The sequence below is a fragment of the Oryx dammah genome, unplaced genomic scaffold (genome assembly GCF_014754425.2).
Source record: "Oryx dammah isolate SB20612 unplaced genomic scaffold, SCBI_Odam_1.1 HiC_scaffold_3, whole genome shotgun sequence".
Classification (NCBI taxonomy): Eukaryota; Metazoa; Chordata; class Mammalia; order Artiodactyla; family Bovidae; genus Oryx; species Oryx dammah.
In genome coordinates this window covers 10,762,474-10,783,629 of record NW_024070187.1, presented here as the reverse complement: position 1 = coordinate 10,783,629, position 21,156 = coordinate 10,762,474, and the positions used below count along the sequence as shown (strand labels likewise).

Here is a 21,156-nt window from a genome sequence, read left to right as displayed (position 1 = left end):
ACTGATTAAAATTCCACAGTTCAAGGTTAATGATCACCAGGCTAAGCTAGCATCCTTCATAAGTTATTTTTTTTTAATCTCCCAATAAAATCATGTGGACCCAACTGGTTGAAGAATCATGAACATTAAAAAAAAAAATTAACAACTGAGTATACTGATACACTTTGTCTACTGAAATAATGAGGGAATTTTAATAACATACTTCAGGGTGGCTGGAACTTCCTTACTACAGACGAGCTATTCAACATTCTATAAACTAAAGCTAATGAGCAGAATTTCATGTGAATCTGGATGGGAACTTGGAAATGGATTAAATATGAGAAATATGCATTCATCCTTCAAGAGAAGTAGCAAATGCTTTCATCATTTACTTTATCCAGCCATTCAGTCAATAATATTAAGTGCTGGTAGATCCTTAAAAAGGAGAGAAAGAGACTCACTGATTTTTTTGAATAATTTCAAGCTCCAAAAATGCAATTCAAGTATGTATACAATGACTGACTTAACATATTTTAAGTTATGGGATGTCTTTTGTGTGCAGAGATGTGAGAAAATAATCATTATATAAAGAGTGTTGTAGGCAATAGATAAAACAAAGAAACAATAAACATGGATATATCCCCACATACTAGAGCAACACATTTTCTTTCCAAAATTCTGACAAAAATATTACTTGATGTCAGTTTACATGACTTTATTAAGCAAAGGATTGTGACACAAATTCTTAAAAATTTTTCATAAAATTGAGTATTTTTGCTTAATTTCTAGTACTTTTTTTAACCAAGAATTTACAAATGCATTATCCAAAAAGTAGCTTGCAACTGCTTGAACGATTACTTAAAGCTTGACAGTTGAGAGAGGGGAGCTTTTAAAGTAAATGCTTAAATTCTCTTATGTCAGATTGTTATCCGTGTTTACATTTTTAGGTTTTTCTAATGAAATTAAATGGAAAATGATTATAGAGGTCAGTGAACTCCTTTGGTCAGGCACAAAGACTGAGAAAATATCCCCTGTGTTTTCACAATATTCCAAATTTCTAATCTGCAAAGAAGGTAAACACATTCTTTTTTGAAATCCACGTTTAGAAGTCTATCAGTGAACTTTGGACTCTGGTACTTAAACATAGGAGCATAAATAAAATGCTAATAGCAATGTATGTTAGTTCCCCCCCCTTTTAATGTTAAGTAATACGATGCACAATAAAACATAGTTTCCGTTTTCTTTTCTAAGGGCACAAAATCCCAGCCTATCTCTGAAATTCTGTTTGGAGCAAGCAAAGAACGGCTTGACTTGGCATTTTTTTTAATTCCCGTGTTTGGTGTTTAAACGTATAACGTACGTACAGCGGCGGCATCTTAGCTTCTGCAGCTTACACCCCACATGATTTTTAGCTTTTCTGAAAGCTATGTCATATATATACACATTGAATACATAGCCAATCATGCTCAGAGGAAAAGCGAACAACTATTAGACTTTCCTGGTTCCCGGGAGGACGGCACTCTAAGATCAGACTCTTAAAGGTACTTGGCCTCTGACTGGGGAAGAGGTGAGGGAAGGTGAGGTACCACAGCAGGCCTGGGTATGCAAAGCTGCTTCCTGGCTTTCTTGCCTGGACGCCAACTTGGCGAAGCTCTGCTGCTGGCAAACACAGATCAGTCAGGATAAAGTCGCCACAGACTAAACCAAGCAAAGCATAAATGGCTCTTTTCAGCACGAGTCTGTGAGGAGGGATGTTCCTGAGCCCAGCAACCCCATTTCCTTCCTCCAAGATTCCCAACTCGCCTTTTCTAAACCCTTTCTGACTTACAAGGCAGGTGGCTGATCACCTAAGCACCGCCCCTCTCCCACTTATCTCCTTCACCTCCCAGCCCAAGTTCAACTTTTTCGTGGGTTCGGAAAGAAGGAGGCAGACTAGCAGGCGGGGAAGTTAGGGCAGGCGCGCTCCCACCACACCACGCAGATTCGAGCGGCGCTGGTGTGACGGCAAAAGGCGGGCACGGGGACCAGTCGGGAGGTGGCAGCGAGGGCACAGGGCACGCCCCGCAGGGGACGGGGGCGGGGCCACGTGCCAGTCCCAGGGTTCCCAGCCGCAGCACCCGAAGGCTCGCGCGCCCCAGCCCGCCCGCCGCCCGCCGCGCCGCCCGCCCGCGAGCATCCCGGTCCTGGGACTCTGCGCTTCGCTCAGCCCGCGAGCGCGCGGCACGAAGGCGCGTCGCCATCCATGCCCCGGCCGCGCGAGCAGGAGGCGCTCGCAGCCCCAGGCGTGTAATGCGAGGCTGAGCGCGTGGCGGCCCGCGTCGTGCCCTGCGGAGCCAGGCGCGGGAGGTGAGGGGCGCACTCCAGCTCAGCTCGCAGCGCGCGGGGCGGGGCGCGGCTGCTGGGGGGGCCCGGCCGCCTGCGGGGAGCCGCGGAGGAGCAGGCGCGCTGCGGACCCGAGGGAGGGCACGGTTAAAGCTTTGCCATCAATTCCGAGTCCAGAAAGTCCGTCCTAAGCTAACGCGCTAACTCTGCAGCCTCCCTCACGACCCCAAGCCACCGAAGGCGGCGACACCTGATCCAGGGACCCAAACACGGGTCCCTTCTGTCCCCGGATACAATTACGCGGCGGAGACACACTCAAACTCACGCGCAGCAGCCAAGAGCCGAGGTAAGCGGAGGGACCACGCGGTTCGAGCGGGCGGGAGGGGGGGGGCGCTGTTTGGCAAGAGGAGAGGGGCGCTGTTTGATCCCGGAGGTGAGTGCTGGGCGAGTGACTGCGATCCCGGGGTGGGGGTTAGGGATCCGAAAGTGCAGTTGCGGTTGGGCTGAGGGAGTTAAGGGTTGGGGGTGGGTGGGAAGGAAGACGGTGAGCTGAGGCGGAGGGGTGTGAAGGAGATCTTTCCAAGCTGCCCCAGTCACGCCTGTGCGCCCTTCCCTCCCATATGGCTCTCGATTGAGGGTCCTCTCGCTTCGCGCGTGCAAGCTGAGAGGGCATAACGCGGCGCGGATCTGGCCAAGGACTTTGCACTTGACCCTGGAGGGTTGGGCACCGCGGAACCCCAAGGCCATAGCCCGCTGCCAGGGATGGGGGCCCCCGGGAGGTGCTTCTTCGGAAACTCTCCAACTCTCCTCCACTTCGTCCTCTCCTCGAGAGGGAACTAGACCTGGGTGCGTTGGGGGTAGGGCGTGGCTGGGGACAGCGACACAGGGACCTTTCAGTGCCCGCAAGCCTGTGCGACCCTGGGGAATGCACAGTAGTGGCAGGGTCTACGCGCGGCTGCCGGGACCATATGGCGTGCCCTCGCTCTAGGGAAGCCGGTGCGGGCGAGAGAGGAGTCGAGAGAAAGGACGCGCTGCAGGAAGTAGGGCGCCTTCCATGGACCGGAGGAGCGGTGAGGGGGCCTGGGATATGCGGTTCGGAGTTGTACCGGGCAAACTGCGTAGGGGGGCGCAGGATTAAGCCGTGCGACCCGGCAGAAGGACGGTCACGGGTGGCGAGGGGTTTATTCAGTCTGTATGTGTAAATTCACTGCTTTAATGGAGGGTTTATGAAGTTGAGTACCGGAACGTGCCCCCCTGCAGCACTTCCTTAAGAAAGGACCACCTCTGTACCTGTACCGCTGGTTCCCATCACCTTAAAGCAACTCTGGGGGCGAGGAGGGAAGAAAGTGAGAGAACTTTTGAAAGTCTGCAGACTAACTCAGTCGGCTGGGTTGTGTTAACTAGTTATCCTCAAGGGGAAGAGGGCGTATCACAAGAGTGAGGAGTGGGTAGCATTTTTATTTTCAACTAGGCATGACCCAAGAGTCACCTCTATTATGAATCAGTGTTAGTGATAGAGGCAGCCTTTTATTTCAGGTGGCTTCTATCCAGAAAAGGTAGAAAAAACGCTACTCTAAACCTTCTGTTTCCCTCAGGCTGTCATCTTGTATAATGAGTTTTTCAAGATTAATGACATGAAGATGTGGTAGTTTGGCTAGCTGCCAAGAGTGCTGTTGTTTCTATATCTGATAATTTCGTGTTCAAAGAAAAACGTCTCCACTCAGAATTGGTGTAATTGGTGTGCTTTATTTCCACTTATTCTCAGGGAAAAAAAAAAAAACACTTGAAGAAAGGAGGGAAAGTGCTTTTAAAATGGTATTTTAATAGTATTAGAAGTAATTGTATTTTATTCCCTGGAGATTTTTAAATTAATTGTAGAGTCACGCACATCAATATTGTATAGTGAGGGAATCCGCACTTTGCATTCATTGAATCCAATCATAAATCAGTCTATGTTTTCTTCTGTCTCAGAGAAACAGTGGACTAGTTTTCTCCTGTAGAAACTTATCTCCAGGCAGTTTGAGGTTTGGTTTTGGAATGTCTCTGTTCAACTAGTCTAGATAATTCCAGAAAAAAACACTAGAGTATTATTTGTGTTGCTTATGTTTTGTGATTTACTGCTATAGGAGTGTTTAAAAACTACAATGAAGCAGAATGCCCTGACATTTAAAAATAGCCTGATAGTATGTGAGTAGCTTGGGTGTAATTGAGTAAAAACTGTATTTGTGACTTTCTCTTGATGATACTACTATAGAGATCAAACTCTTATATCTAAACTTTCCAGAGCTTTATGCTTATGGTGTTAATGCCTGGTGCACACATTAGAATAAGTAAACCAATTCAGTAAATAAAAATACTTATAACAGAATTTGTCTTTTGTAAAGTCTTTTTTTGTATGTAAAGAGTTTGATAGTTCACATTTGATTTAAATTACTTAAAACATTTCATAGTATCTTATAAATAACTATCAGCTTAATTACTATGTAAATATTGATGGCCAAGGAACAAAATAACCTCACTCTCAATTCTTAGACTCCTTTTCAAGGTTATTATGTACCTGTTTATCAGATAATATTGACTTGATGCTGTTTAATTCACATTAAGTTTCCAAAGTACATCGAGAATAAGACACTTTGGATTGTTTTTGCAATATGTAATGAAACTGCATTTATTTGACACCATCTGGGTTGTTGCTTATTTACATAAGCACATTTTCTAAATAGCTGACCACTCACACCATTCATTACTGAAACTTCAAAAATTTAGCTATTAAAACAAGCAGTGTCTAAATGTTCCCCTCTTAGTTGGTCCCCAGGATGTAAGCTAAATTTTTTGTTAGATTGTCTTTATGAACACGAATTCATAAAGAATTGAATAGTGCTATTTCTTGAGGTGTATAGAGCTGTTTTTGTTTATGGTAAATGGTCTCAGCCTGCCCAGTTGAAATACTAGAATGGAGACATAAGTACTATTCTCTTCCTTTCTCTCTCTCTTTTTTTTAATTTGTGGTTTTTCTGTGCCCTCTTTCTGTTATCAGCTATCACTTTCTACTGCTGTCAGACTGTAAGCGGGCCCTGCTGCTGTAGCTGTTGTCTTTTTTTGGCTTCCGAGATGATGTGGGCTATTGCTCTGGTATAAAGCCTGTGTCATTTGTGACAGATACATGCTGTTCTCATCTTTTGTTTCTGGGCTATATAGTGAGCTCAGCTGCTGAGGTTCCTAGACAGGTAGCTTTTATATAAGTGGTTTTAAAGTGTTTTCTTTTTTTTAATAGAAAATTTGTATATGAGATCTCTAGAAGGGTGTCTTAATTTCAGACATTCAGTCTTCTGGAAGATCTTTGCTTTTCTGAGAAATCGAAGCAAGCCTTTAATAAAAGAGTACTTTTCTGATGGTAGCCCCAGGTTATCTTTGTGTAAGGATACATGTATGATGATATTTTACATCTTACTTCCTGCCACTGAAGTTGACTAGCTGTTCACAATGTTGACCACATTTCTCTTCTCTGTAAGCCATGAATAGTGTGATTTGATAATCCTGGTTCCCATACTTGAAGCTATGTGAATCATTTCAATACTGTTTTGCATACCCATGTACGGAGGGACTACATAATCAAATGAATTTGAATAAAGTTGTTTTAGTTAGTCTTGAAAACAGTGGTAATCATATCTTCCTAATCTAAAGCATTTTACAAACATCCTTCTTTTTTTCAATAAATACTTATTACTTTCAATAAATGCTTATTAAATACATACTATGCATTGGGCACTGTGGTCTTGTACATTGGGGATATGCAGACATAAAGACTATGGGAGGACTCTGGATTTAAGAGGATTAGATAGACAGAAAACAAGTTAGTTTCAATATAGTTTTAATATAGTGCCGTATGTTCTGAGAGTGCTGTGATAGAGATACCCAGGGTGCCCTAAATAGGCATTTGGACGTGGCCAGTTCTACATGAGGACAGAACATTAGAGAGGCTTCATAGGGAAGGTAACAGCAGAGGTTAACCAGACAAGGCAATCAGAAGGTAACCAGTTAAGGGCAAGATCATGGAGGACTGTTTGTCATCCTAAGATGCATAGACCATTTTTCTCTTCAATGTTGTTTTAAACTAAAGAGTCGCAGCTGTCTAGCAGGATTGATCTGAGGTGGGAGACGGGGATAACAAGTCAGAAAGTAATGAAGTGATCTTGTTAAGAGAAGTTGAGGACCTTATACCAATATGGTGGCAGTGAGATGAAGAAAAGGGCTTGGTCACACGGATGTTAAGGTGGTAGAATCTCTTGGATTAGATGACTGGTTAGATGGTGGGTGGTATGGGAGGACAGGATAGGGACTTTAAAGGAGAAGCAGGTTCGAAGACCAAGGATGGTAGAGTTCAGTTTTGGAAATGTAGAATAAGAAGTGCTTATAGAAGGCGATGGCACCCCACTCCAGTACTCTTGCCTGGAAATCCCATGGACGGAGGAGCCTAGTGGGCTGCAGTCCATGGGGTCGCTGAGAGTTGGACACGACTCAGTGACTTCACTTTCACTTTTCACTTTCATGCGTTGGAGAAGGAAATGGTAACCCACTCCAGTGTTCTTGCCTAGAGAATCCCAGGGACGGTGGAGCCTGGTGGGCTGCCGTCTATGGGGTCGCACAGAGTTGGACACGACTGAAACAACTTAGCAGCAGCAGCAGCATAGAAAATCCAGCTGGAAATTAGTGTCCAATGGATCATTGCACAGAAGTTCTGAGCTGAGAGGTCTGGGCTACATTTGTTGTTATTCAGTCACTCAGCCATGTCTGATGCTTTGCGACCCCATGTTCTGCAGCACACCAGGCTTCCCTCTCCTTCACCATCTGGAGTTTGCTCAAACTCATGTCCATTGAGTCGGTGATGCCATGCAACCATCTCATCCTTTGTCATCCCCTGCTCCTCTAGCCTTCAATCTTTCCCAGCATCAGAGTCTTTTCTAATGAGTCAGCTCTTCATATCAGGTGGCCAAAGTATTGGAGCTTCAGCTTCAGCATAAGTCCTTCTAGTGAATATTCAGGATTGATTTCCTTTGGGATTGACTGGTTTGATCTCCTTGCAGTCCAAGGGACTCTCAAGAGTCTTCTCTTGAGATAGGTAGGTACGTAAATGGGTGGATGAATGGGAGGACTCCTTTAGCCATTTTCAACATACAGCTTGTTGCCAAAAAAAGGAAGTCAGTAGATCTTCTAGGGCAGGTTCACAGAGTAAGAGGGAATTAGAGGCCTGGGGAGATCCTAAAATCTAAGAGTTGGTAAAGATATAGGGAGTAAGGCAATGGCAACCCACTCTGGTACCCTTGCCTGCAAAGTCCCATGGACGGAGAAGCCTAGTAGGCTGCAATCCATGGGGTCGAAAAGAGTCAGACACGACTGAGCGACTTCACTTTGACTTTTCACTTTCATGCATTGGAGAAGGAAATGGCAGCCCACTCCAGTGTTCTTGCCTTGAGAATCCCAGAGACGGGGGAGCCTGGTGGGCTGCTGTCTATGGGATCCCACAGAGTCGGACACGACTGAAGTGACTTAGCAGCAGCAGCAGCAGCAAAGAAAGAGAAGGTAAAATGCAAGTTGGGAGGAAAATTAAGGGAGAGTTGTTTTTAGCAACTGAAGGAAGGAAGAATTTCAAGATATGAGAAGCTGAGTACTAAGATGGAGGGGGGGCGGTATTAGACAGTCCTGGTTCTGCCCCTGACTATGTCTGTGACCTTGAATTCAGAGCTTAGTTCCCTTTCCTCATTTACATAATGAAGATCAAAGTGTGACTTCCCAGGGCTACTGTGAGGATCAAATGAGGTAAATCAAGCTCAGTGACTGGAAGGTTACTGGTTTGTGTTCAATAAGTGTTCAATAGTTGATTGTATGGAAAGTTCAGTCATGTTGGACTCTTTGTGATCCCATGGACTGTGGCCCACCAGGTTCCTTTGTCCATGAAATTTTCCAGGCAAGAATACTGGAGTGGGCTGCCAGTGTTCCGTTCTCCAGGGAATCTTCCCGACCTGGGAATCGAACCCAGGTCTCCCGCATTGCAGGCAGGTTGTTTACCGTCCAAGCCATCAGGGAAGCCCTTTATGGAAGCAGAACTTGGATTTGGTGATTGAGTGGTCTGTAGATACTATTGCTTTTAGCAGCACTCCTTTTCAGGGTTTAGGGAGGTTGATTAAAAGATCTAGTGAAAGGGCCTTCCCTGGTGGCTCAGATGGTAAAGAATCTGCCTGCAATGCTGGAAACCAGGGTTCAGTTCCTGGGTTGGGAGATCTCTTGGAGAAGGGCATGGCAAACCCAGTCCAGTATTCTTGCCTGGAGAATCCCATGGACAGAGGAGCCTGGGGGGCCACAGTCCTGGGCTCACAAAGAGTCAGACAGGGCTGAGTGAATACTCTTTCACTTTAAGATGGAAACTTTATTATATTTATAACCTTTGGGGAAGAAGCCAGTACAACAGGGGCAATTGAAACTTTTGAAGGGAGAAGAGAGAACTTTGGAACCTGTTCCTGAAAGGGTGTGGGTGGGGTTGGGTCAGGAGCTCTGGAGAGGAGTTAGAGTCCTCAGGGAAGGCCATGTTCTCACCAGCCTGGAGGGTCCATAGCAACTTTGCTGCTTTTTAAAAGCCTCTGGTAATCAAATCATAAACATTTTTAACATTTTATTTAAAGTTTCTTGATATTTAAGTGAATTTAAGTGAGTTCTAATTTCTCAGGTAATCCACTAAGGCCAAAGATGATTCATTTTAAGAGACTCTGGAAACAAAAACAAACAAAAAAGATAGGTGATATTAAAGCAACAAAATATAATTTAATGTTTGATTCAGATGGCACTTCCATGTCAAATGGTGTCTTAAAAATCAACATTGTGGAAAGCAGGTATTAACCTGTGTAGTAGAGGAGGGACTGATGCGTAGATTTCTTAAAAAATTGAGCTGACCATAGTAATATTTTAAAATATCTCCTTTTTTCCTTAGGATTTTCTCTATTTGGATGAAATAGTGCTCTATATTTGAAACATCTGAAATTAGGTTTCTATATTAATATGTATATGGATTTTTTTGCCATGTATTTAGTGGGTATTTAAAAAAATATTTACATATATGAACTGGTTTGGGAGCCAATTAACAATAACATAGTGTATACTGTTTACCAAGTGGTTGTTAGGCATATTGGTGGTTAATTAATTAATTATTATTATTTTTAGTTCAAATTAAGAAGTCTGTTTCAAAACATACTGATCAATATTTATTCCTTATCATTTGTTTATATAGCATGAAGAATAGTACATAGTTTTTGGGACACCCAATAAGTGTTTTTTGAGTAAAATGAAATTGAATGTTCAGTATTTTTAAGATGAACTGAAGTCCGTTATGTATGTAGTTTTTAACCTGTGATGACCTTCTTTTCCTGAAATTCTTTACCTGCATTTTTGTTTTCGGGACCTCTGTGTTTTGGAGTTGACTTTTGGTCTGTTGTGCTAACTCCCTTTCTGTGTATGGTCCCACCCTTGCAAACCACAGTGGCCTGTGCAGGTGATTTTCAGACTTCTGAAAGTTCCATATTGTATGTTCACAAACTCAGCTTTGGACTCTATACTGTCCTGTTCAGGACTCCCTTACAGAGATGACCGATGCCACGTTGAAATTGACTTAGACATGAGGTCAGCATTTAGGGGTTCAGAGCCCCGATGAAAACGGAACTTCTGGGTTTGTGAATGGCAGGGTGTATAGGACAGCCGGGTCAGTTCTGAGTCTCTGGCTGTAAGCAGTAAAACATTTGGATTAGGTGGAAAGAACATGTAGTTGGGAACATTTCACAGATACTGTGTATTTTTCTAATAACTCTCTTCTGTTTGTCTGAATTTTTAATAATGGAAACAATCACTGTATTGGAGGTATTATTTCCCTTGACTTGATTGAAATAACAGAAATGCACCTAGAGGTATTCCCTTTCACTAAATAAATTTATATTGTAACTGCTTTGGTAAATATTTGCCTCATTTGAGAATATTATGAATACAAACATACATGTAAAATTGCTTCACACTTTTCAGTTAGATTTTAAAGAAATTTAATACTTGAAACGTTTTCGAGACACCAAGTTATATTTTTTTAGCTGTATATTGGCCATAACTTGCTTTAATAATAACCATGGGGCTGATTTTACTCCACGTGAGATGTTTTAGCCTAAACAAAATGTTCTCATGGATTAAAAAAAATTTTAAACAATAGAATCAAGTGTGGAGACATGCCTTGATTTTTATAATATGTTCCTGAAAAGTTATATAAAATTTAGTTTTTATAAATTGAATCATATTTGTAGAATTTAAAAGTTTCAAAACACTTGAAAGTAAGGCAGAATTTAAACTCTTAAAATATAGATGATGGGTATACAGATTTTTTAATATTAATTTTATACTTTTCCATATGTTTGAAATAGTTGACAGTCCAAAAAAATACGGACAATGATTTTAAAGCATGTCATGTTTAAAATGTACCCATTTAAAACAACCTCAGATTCCCTGATGGTTCAGTGGTAAAGAATCTGCCTGCCAGTGAGGGAGATGCAGGATTTATGGGTTTGATCCCTGGGTTGGGAAGATCCCCTGAAATAGGAAATACAATCCACTCCAGTAGTCTTGCTGTGAAAATCCCATGGAGAGAGGAGCCTGGTAGGTTACAGTCTGTGGGGTCACAAAGAGTCGGACACAACTGAGTGACTAACACACACACACATACCAAGCAATCTCAAAGTACATCTCTCTCTTAAAAAAAAATCTCATTCCGATTTTTTGCAAACTCATACTTTGCTAATGGACTTAAGCAAACACACACAACAGCAACAAACCGCAAGGACACCTTTGTACCACACTGTAAATAACAGTCATATCCACCATCTTAAACTTGTCAGATAAAGGTTTAATCTGATTCTCAATCGTAACCACATTGTAATATCCCTTGTTCAGAAGAGAATGCATAGACAGGAATTTTTTTTTTTTTTAACTAGCAATAGAGTGAGCCCTTCAGTGATGTTGCCTTCCTGCATTGAGACAGCTGCCCTGAGACTGGATGGATGGCGCAGAGCCCTAGCTGTGGCTGCTTCTTCTGAAGGCCATACGCTTTACATAGCCTTTGCATTTGTGCTGCTGTACCTGTGGTTCATGTGTACTGTCATCCAGTTGGGAGAGCTGGACTTAGAAGAAAACTAGTCAGACAGGTTTGCCTGTCTATTTAGAAAGGGGTGGGGGGAGCGGGGAGCTGGGGGTGGCAGCAAAATTGTGCATAAAGTCAAGGGTGAAGCTATTTTAAGGAATATTAATGCTAATCACTGACTGTTTTTTCCTGGTTTTGGAAATACTTCAGTGGCATTTGTGAGGATATATTAATACCTTAATGGAGCTAAAGTGATCCGAAGAGAAACTGGAAGGAGAAGTAGCTAAGAAACAGGGAATTAGAGCAAGATGGAGAGTGGGAAAGGAGATTATATTGGAGGAGAAGGAAAAAAAAAAAAAAGCAGAAGAGAATGAGTGTTTCAGTGGCCTACATGGGCTTTGTGTGAATCTGGAGCACCATGGCAGGAAACCATAGTATTGATCTGAGCTTGAGTTTAATAAAAACCAATGCCTGTGATCCTCCACGTTCAGAAGAGGGAACATTACTGGCTCAGTCAGGGCTGAGGTTTACTAGGAACATTGGTGGCCAAATGTAGCTACCATCTCAGACACTACCTTTATGTTGCAAATACTCAGTTCCTTTGAGCAGTAGTAAAATCTTACATTCATACAGCTTTTTTGTACCTTGCACATTGCTTACTCTGACCCTCTATCATTTTATACTCATTCTTGCCTGTCCAGTAGTGTTAGTCACACAGTCGTGTCTGACTCTTTGTGACCCCATGGACTGTAACCCACCAGGCTCATCTGTCCGTGGAATTTTCCAGGCAAGAATACTGGAGTGGATTGCCATTCCCTTCTCTGTGGGATCCTTATCCAGGAATCGAACCTGGGTCTCTGGCATTGCAGGCAGTTTCTTTACCACTGTGCCATGTGGGGAAGCCCGTCCAGTAGGTCAGCACATCTTCCGAACCATGGAGACACAGCGCTCCGAGGTCACCAGGACAGGCGTAATGTTTGGACCGGGGCTCCTGGCCCTTCGTTTTCACCTGGGAATGCTGGCTTTCAGAGCTCCCTGTTATCGGGCTCCCCTCTGATCCTCCTTATCTACTTCCTCCTGTCCCCCACACAGTTCTGTTCACTGGGTTCCCTTTGTCTCTCTAGGCCTTTGCTTCAGGATATCCCCTACCTGAATGGCTCTGGGTTCTGCTTTTTTCCCTCTGGGCTTGCAAACTGTCATCCTTCATAGTTTCGATACTCAAGTCCCAACTCAGACTGCTGTGTCCCAGTTTCCATTACTTCCCTTTGCCTTTCATTTCTGTATTTGGCTGTGATAGTTGAATACTTGGTTATGTTAATTCTCCCTCTGAAAAGAGTATGTGCAGTCAGAGGGTGGACTTTCGCTCTGGGTTTCCCCATAAGGCCTTGGACAAATATACTAATCAGAGATAAGATATTTAAACATGGTTGAATGATACCTTCTGTGACTCAGAGCAGGAAGGGAGGTAAATTCCCTAAAATGCTGTATGTATATTAATACTTTTTTCCTGTTTTTTTTTTTAAATATATCATTGAAACTGGAAACATTCTCTTTCTTTGTAAATGAATCATCCTGCATAGACTGCTGTATTATTTAGTTATGACAGCAAAAAAAAAAAAAAAAAGGTTTGGTCTGTAGAAAGATCATATTATAGGTCTTTGAACTCTTTATTATAAAATATGTAATGGTTTGGTAGATTTTTCTTTTAAAATTTACCCAGGGCTTCTAATGGCTGGAAGTACATTCACAGCTAATTTTAGGAAAGACTAATAAGAGGAAGTAATGACACAGATAATTAAGTGTATTTAGTTTTTAATTTGTATTTATATTTGAATATGGACTTTCCGGGTGGCTCAGACTGTAAAGAATCTGCCTGCAATGCAGGAGACCCAGGTTTGATCCTTGGGTCAGGAAGATCCTCTGGCGGTGGAAATGGCAACCTATTCCAGTCTTCTATCCTGGGAAATCCTGTAGATAGAGGAGCCTGATGGGCTACGGTCGGTCCATGGGTCACAAAGAGTCAGACACGACCGAGTCAGACATGTCTGATGTCAAGAAACAGTAGTTGGAGAAAATGATTACACATATTAGGAAGCTGTGACTTGAAGCAATCAAATCGTTTCCTCTCTCCCTGACCCCCTGATAAGACCTTTTCTATCAATTAACCAGAAGCACAGCATGGGTTCTTTTCCCTCATACCAAAGTTTTCTGGTTCAAAGTGTAAGTCTTCCATGTCATTATGGGCACGGCAGTAGGAGTAGCAATGGAATAAGACTAGATCTTAAGAAATCTCCTCAGCAACAACAAAAAAGGGAATTGACAGGTTAACTAAGACTGTTAATAAGAACTGATGCCTGACTCTGTTATTTGCCAGTTTTAAATAATTCATGTGAGCTTTAAGAAGTAATCTTGTTTTGATCAGTTAGACTTTATCTGAGCATATAGGCTTCCTTTGTGGCTCAGCTGGTAAAGAATCTGCCTGCAAGGCGGGAGACCTGGGTTCGATCCCTGGTTGGGAAGATCCCCTGGTGAAGGGGAAGGCTACCCACTCCAGTGTTCTGGCCTGGAGAATTCCATGGATTGTGGTTGCAAAGAGTTGGACACTGAGCGACTTTCACTGAGCATATGCCTGAGAATAGAATGTACTTTTTGTTCAATTTCTAAATGGTGAAAACCGTGCAGAAACAAGGTCCTCTGGCTGTCCTGCATCTTCTTTTTGCTGTCCCACTTTTTCTTTCTGTCCGATTACATCGTCTTCCTTTGTGAAGATGATGTTCCTGTCTTTGTGGTGAGCTCAGAAGAGTGATCCCAGGGATCGGCTTACACATTGTCAGGTAAGCATGCGGATAGAGGTGTGTGTGGAGAGGGGAGGGTGGTGGAGTCTGCCCATTTCTAGAGTAGGATCTGGTCGTTTTAGTCAAATCATCCTGTGTAGCAGTTGTCCAGCCTCTGTATAAGCCCAGATGCTTTACGCTTTCTCATCAGTATTTTTACCAGTAAAGATCACTCAGCTTGCCATTTTGATACTAAGCAAATGCAGCCCTATTCCTATATCCCTACTCTGCTCACAAGGGCATGGAAGGGGAGAGACATTTTGAACCAGACATATTGAATTTCAGGAGGTTTGTGAGATGAGCATCTGTAGCAGAGAAGAACTGATCCAACCATTCGTTCACAAGCAGCCTATTATGTGTTAGATGTCTTCTGCCTTAGAGCCAAAATATACAGTGGTTTTTTAAAAATCTAGTATAACATTGAAAGGCTTTTTGAACATTGCTGATTTGCTTTGTATACCCCAGAATTTAAAAAAAAAAAAGCCTATTATCTGACATGTGGCAGTGGCAACTTCAGAGAGTCTTTTTATGGTACAGGTAAGAGATACTGAATTAGGACCCAGGAAACCTGAGTGCTAGTTCCGACTCTGCCAATGAGTAACTAGGAACTAGCCAAGTGATGCTTGGCAACCACCGCCTGAGACCTTGTTCCTTTCTCTACAAATGAAAGGGTTTGGACTCGGTTATCTTTAGTTTTGAAATTGGGACTTTGATTTATTTTGTAAAATATGAAGTACATATTTAAAAAACATATTTGGCATCATTTCATAACAAATGTATTAAGTACCAATGTTTTAAGCATATTTATATTATGTTTTCAAGACTGTTAACAATGGCAGTGATATACAAAAGCCTTCTCTGGCTTTGCTTCATTCTGTTGAACATCAGGTCTAATCCTAGATGCTAAGAAGCCACAAAACTACATTTTCACTTGTTAACAAGGGAGTCTCAGAGAATGCATTCTGTCTTTCTGTAGAACCTATGAAAATCTTCCTCTTCTGGGGACTAATACAACTTTGCAGTTTTATCTGATACTCCATAACAAACTTCTCTTTCTGACTTCACTAGTGTTTTATGAGACTACAGTTGGGAAATGTGTTATTTGCTCATTCTCCAGGACTTTCAAGGAGTTAAATAGGGAAATATCCAGAGTTATTTTAAATTTGTTTTTGGTTATATTCGGTCAGGCATTTTTTATTTGAAAACATATTAAAAATATCACATAGGGGTTTATCTTTTGACTCTTAATAATGTTAATGTAGATAATGTTTACAATTTAAACTAGTGATATTAAAGAAAGGATATTATTAATAAGTAGGAGAAAAAAAAATTCCATGATCTTTTGTGAACCTAGTACATTTCTGAAACTTTAAGATTCTCTAGGTGATGGTGCATTGAAAAGCTCTCTTCCCCAACGTGTGGTTTTGTCCCATTGTGGCAGGAGATGAAAACTTGATCTGCGTTTCCCCCACATTGACTGTGGTATTCTGCTAATTAAAATCCCAGTGAATGAGAGCTAATAAAAGCCCTAATGAAACATTTTAGAACATGAATCAAACATCAGTTTTTTTTAAGAAAGCAAATACCTATTGGAACTTAAAGCCTCACACAGAACCAGTTGTATGATGTATGAAACTTCTCTCATCTGTTTAAGGATGGGAACAGCGTCAGAACAAAGAGTTTCCTTATTGTTGGCTGAGTGTTGAGCTCATGGTACAGGGACATGGAGATACCTGTGCAGCCTAGCAGCGAAAGAAACCCACGCTGCATCTGTGTGTGTGTGTAAAATCGCAAACTTTTCCCTCTATTAATGATTCTTAAAATGATCTTCGGACCAGTAGAAACATCTGCTGAAAATTTGTTAGATGTGCGTCCCAGATCTCTGGGAACAGAAACGGTGGACAGGCCAGTAAGTCTGTTACAACAAGCTCGTCAAATGGTTCTGCTGCTTGCTAAAGTGTGAGAACCACTGATCTATGATAATAAATATAATCGTTTCCAGTTTTCTCATGTAATGAAAAATTTCTAGTCATTTTATGGACAAAAGAAAAATCCAATACGAATTTCAAAATGTTTTCCTGCTTAACACTTCCTGGCTAGTTTTTAAAACCTAAATTCATGGTATTGTATTTTATATACTAACTGGTTACTTAGGAATATTCAAGTATTCTTGGTTCTGCCAACATACACATATACACACGCACACACACAAGCTCCTCAGTTTATCAAAAGACAACACCAGAAAGTGGGTTGGTGGGAATGTAAATTGATATAGCCGCTATGGAGAACAGTATAGAAATTCCTTTAAAAAACTGGGAATAAAGCTACCATATGACACACCAGTCCCTCTACTAGGCTTATACCTTAATTGAAACCATGATTGAAAAAGACACATGTACCCCAATGTTCATTGCAGCACTATTTACAATAGCTAGGACATGGAAGCAACCTAGATGTCCATTGACAGATGAATGGATAAAGAAGTTGCGGAACATATACACAATGGAATATTACTCAGCTATAGAAAGGAATGCATTTGAGTCCGTTCTGATGGGGTAGGTAAACCTAGAGCCTATTATACAGAGTGAAGTAGGTCAGAAAGAGAAAAATATCGTGTATTAATGCATATATATGGAATCTGGAAAGATGGTACTGATGAACCTATTTGCAGGGCAACAATGGCAGCACAGACATAGAGCACACACTTGTGGCCACAGAAGGTGAAGGAGAGGGTGCGACAAATTGGGAGAGTATCACTGAGACATACATACTACCATATTTAAAATAGGTAGCTGGTGGGAATTTGCTATATGACACGGGGAGCTAAAGCTGGTGCTCTATGACAGTCTAGAGGGGTGGGATGGGGTGTGAGGTTGGAGGGACGTTCAGGAGGGCGGGGACATGTGTGTACCCATGACCGATTCGTCCTGATACATGGCAGAAACTGACACAATATTATAAAGCAATTATGTTCCAATTAAAAGTTAATTTAAAAAAAGAAAGTAGGCTGGATTAGTTTACTTTTGTGTATTTTACTGTGACTTTGTGTAAATGTAACCCAGTGGCTTTCAATAGCATAATCCCCTGGGGAGCATTAAGCAGAAAACCAAAAACGCTAAGACCGAGGTAGGCCCCGTCTCCAGAAATTCTAACTGATGTAGGGTGGGGGTGGCAGGTTTTTGGGTGTCTCTGGTTTCCTTGGGCTCCCCTGTGACTATAATGTGCGTTCGCAGTTGAGAGACACTGGAGGGTCGCCCTGTGCTAGGAGATTGGCTCCCTGCCACACATATCAGTTCCTTAAAAAAAAATGTGTATTAGGCTGCTGCTGCTGCTGCTGCGTCGCTTCAGTCGTGTCCGACTCTGTGCGACCCCAGAGATGGCAGCCCACCAGGCTCCCCCGTCCCTGGGATTCTCCAGGCAAGAACACTGGAGTGGGTTGCCATTTCCTTCTCCGATGCATGAAAGTGAAGTCACTCAGTCGTGTCCGACTCTTAGCCACCCCATGGACTGCAGCCTACCAGGCTCCTCCGGTCCTTTAATTGTTTTAAGCAAATTGTCTTTTGTGTGTGATTAAAAAATAATTTGTTTTCCAATAGGTTATTGGTGGTGTTGACTCACTGACCGCTTTATTGATGGTGCTTTATTACTCTTCATTCTGCCTCTTGGCTTCACTGTACATCCTTGCTTGCTCACTGTGCACTGCACATACCTGTAGCCTCTTGTGTCACCAGAGAGCTTGTCAGAGATAACTCATCTGGGGCCCCACACCAGACGTGCTGAATCATAATTGCATTTTAACAGTATCCCTATGAAATTTGTCTTCACAGTAAAGATCCTCTAGAACATAAAGTTTAAAGTCTGGGTAAATTGCATTTTTCTTTGTTTTTCCCTCAGCATCCATTGATCTAGTCTTAAGTATTTTTATGATTCAAATCATTTCAGTCTCATTAAACCTATTCTTAACCTCATTTTTCAATAAGCTTTAGACTATCAGCGGTTTTCCAGACTATCTAATTTAATATCCTCACTGGCAGGTGAAGGAAATTAGGTGCAGAGAAATTAAGTGACATGGCTTAAATTACCAAGACTATGGATTGGGGCATCCATAGTTGCTTGCCGTGTGTGTGTGTGTGTGTGTGTGTGTGTTCCTTTAATTGTAGGGACATCATAATAGAGTCACTTACAACAATTTTACTATCATAATATAAACAACTTGAAATGTGAACCACCTGAAAAGACAATCAGGTTACTCAAATATGACACATATTCAAAACACCAAAATTTTAAATACACATTGACATTTATGTAAATTATATATCTAAAGTGACATTGAAATACTTTACTAATAAACTAATATTTCAGATTATAATTGGTGTAATTTAGTGGTGATGGGAAAGTAGAATATGTGATATTAAACTTAATGAAAATGGAAAGGTAATGCATGTCCTTATAAATTACTAAAACTGTATCCATGCATTCCTGAGATATTGCGGGCACTTTATCACAAGACATTTAAAATGTTTGGGGAGTGTTTATTTGTTTATTCTGGGTTCTTCAGGAACAGGGGATGGGCCTCGTTCTTTTCCACATCCCCAGGAGAGTTGAGCTTTATCAGATCTTTAGATTTCAAATCCATACATCCACTGCATCACTTGTATATCTCTTATTGCAGATAAGGATTAAGTGTGAGATCCTTGTCTCTCAATCTGATGGTTGAATTCCTCAAAAACCCCAGCTGCTTCTTAAAATTGCAGATTTGGGGATTTCCCCCAGACTTCATAATAGCTTATGTATTGAAAAGACTGTGGAATCTGCATTTTTAGTTAGCACTGTAGGTGTTTCATTTGGATGCACACATTTGAGAATCATTTCATTAGAGGATTCAATTTTGTTTAATATAGTTAAATTTAATTGCCATCATTGAGCATTGAATACGTCTATTGTACTAGGTACTGAGTGCCACGTCTGTTGGTATCTGTACTATCCTGTTTTTCTTTCCTCTTTATTTTCTTGTTTTTTTTTTTTAATCTTAGTTTCCCACCTGATGATTTCAGACAGGGAGCCCAGGTGCATCTGGGCCAGCTATCACTGATAAGCAAACAGCATTGGGTTTCTCATTACAGCTTCACCACCTGTACTATAGATGTCTGGAAAGAGATAACTGCAGGTACTGACAGTGTAAGAAAGTGGTAAGTGCAGCTAGCTTGAAGTGCTATAACAGCAACAAGAACGATAAAGGACCACAAAAACATTCCTTATAACTTCTCCTTCAAGAGGGGGTTTTTCCTGTACCTCTTGTGATGCTCATCAGAGTCCTAAGGGCCGGACTGGTTTTTTTGAATGGTATTGCTAATGTTTTATTTCCTTGAGTAGTTTGCATTTCTGTAGTTGAGCTGTGCATATCCAGACAAATCAGTTCAGTTCAGTTCAGTTGCTCAGTCGTGTCCGACTCTTTGCAACCCCATGAACCATAGCCCGCCAGGCCTCCCAGTCCATTGCCTCTGCTTTTCAGTATGCTGTCTAGGTTGGTCATAACTTTCCTTCCAAGCAGTAAGCGTCTTTTATTTATTTATTTATTTATTAAAATGTTTATTTTTACTTTATTTTACTTTACAATACTGTATTGGTTTTGCCATACATTGACACGAATCTGCCATGGGTGTACATGAGTTCCCAATCCTGAACCCCCCTCCCACCCCATATCATCTCTCTGGATCATCCCCGTGCACCAGCCCCAAGCATCCTGTATCCTGTATGGAACATAGACTGGCGATTCATTTCGTACATGATAGTATACATGTTTCAATGCCATTCTCCCACATCATCCCACCCTCTCCCTCTCCCACAGAGTCCAAAAGTCCGTTCTATACATCTGTGTCTCTTTTGCTGTCTCGCATACAGGGTTATTTTAATTTCATGGCTGTAATCACCATCTGCAGTGATTTTGGAGCCCCCCAAAATAAAGTCAGCCACTGTTTCCACTGTTTCCACATCTATTTGCCATGAAGTGATGGGCCCAGATGCCATGATCTTAGTTTTCTGAATGTTGAACTTTAAGCCAACTTTTTCGCTCTCCTCTTTCACTTTCATCAAGAGGCTCTTTAGTTCTTCTTCACTTTCTGCCATAAGGGTGGTGTCATCTGCATATCTGAGGTTATTGATATTTCCGCTGGCAATCTTGATTCCAGCTTGTGCTTCATCCAGCCCAGCATTTCTCATGAATTTTTCTGTATGAATCAAAACTATAAATTTGATAAAGTAGCAGACTTTGAAAATCTGAAAGTTACCTCTCTTTATTAACTGCCAGTTGCCAACCAAATATAGGATTTTCACCCAGATTGCACTCTTAATTAATTAAAGAGGCCAGATTGTCTTCAGATCACTGCTTTTTTTGGGGGGTGGTGGTGGTGGGAGGGATCATTAACCAAAACCAAGTGGCCTTAATTTTCTGAATTATCTCCCCCTAGCCCCCACCCCAAGCCATGGTGTTCCCATTTCACAGTGTGATTTTAGGAGTCTCCTTTCTTTAGTAGTTTACTTGCAAATCAGTTCAGTTCAGTTGATCAGTTGTGTCTGACTCTGCCACCCCATGGACTGCAGCACACCAGGCCTCCCTGTCTATTACTAACTCCCAGAGTTTACTCAAACTCATGTCCATTAAGTTGGTGATGTCATCCAGCCATCTCATCCTCTGTTGTCCCCTTCTCCTCCTGCCTCCAATCCCTCCTAGCATCAGGGTCTTTTCCAGTGAGTCAACTCTTCGCATGAGGTGGCCAAAATATTGTAGTTTCAGCTTCAGCATCAGTCCTTCCAATGAATATTCAGGACCAAGTTCCTTCAGGATGGACTGGTTGGATCTCC

The 21,156-nt window shown here is 41.9% G+C and overlaps 1 protein-coding gene across 1 annotated transcript in view; it reads left to right on the top strand.

The window, feature by feature from the left end:
• Positions 1 to 2,394: 2,394 nt before the first annotated feature.
• UGT8 (UDP glycosyltransferase 8) overlaps positions 2,395 to 21,156 on the top strand; it is a 103,015-nt gene continuing 84,253 nt past the window's right edge. Inside the window, exon 1 of the mRNA XM_040237409.1 lies at positions 2,395 to 2,647. The gene's annotated coding sequence lies outside the window, so the exon portion shown is untranslated. The remainder of the gene's footprint in view (positions 2,648 to 21,156) is intronic.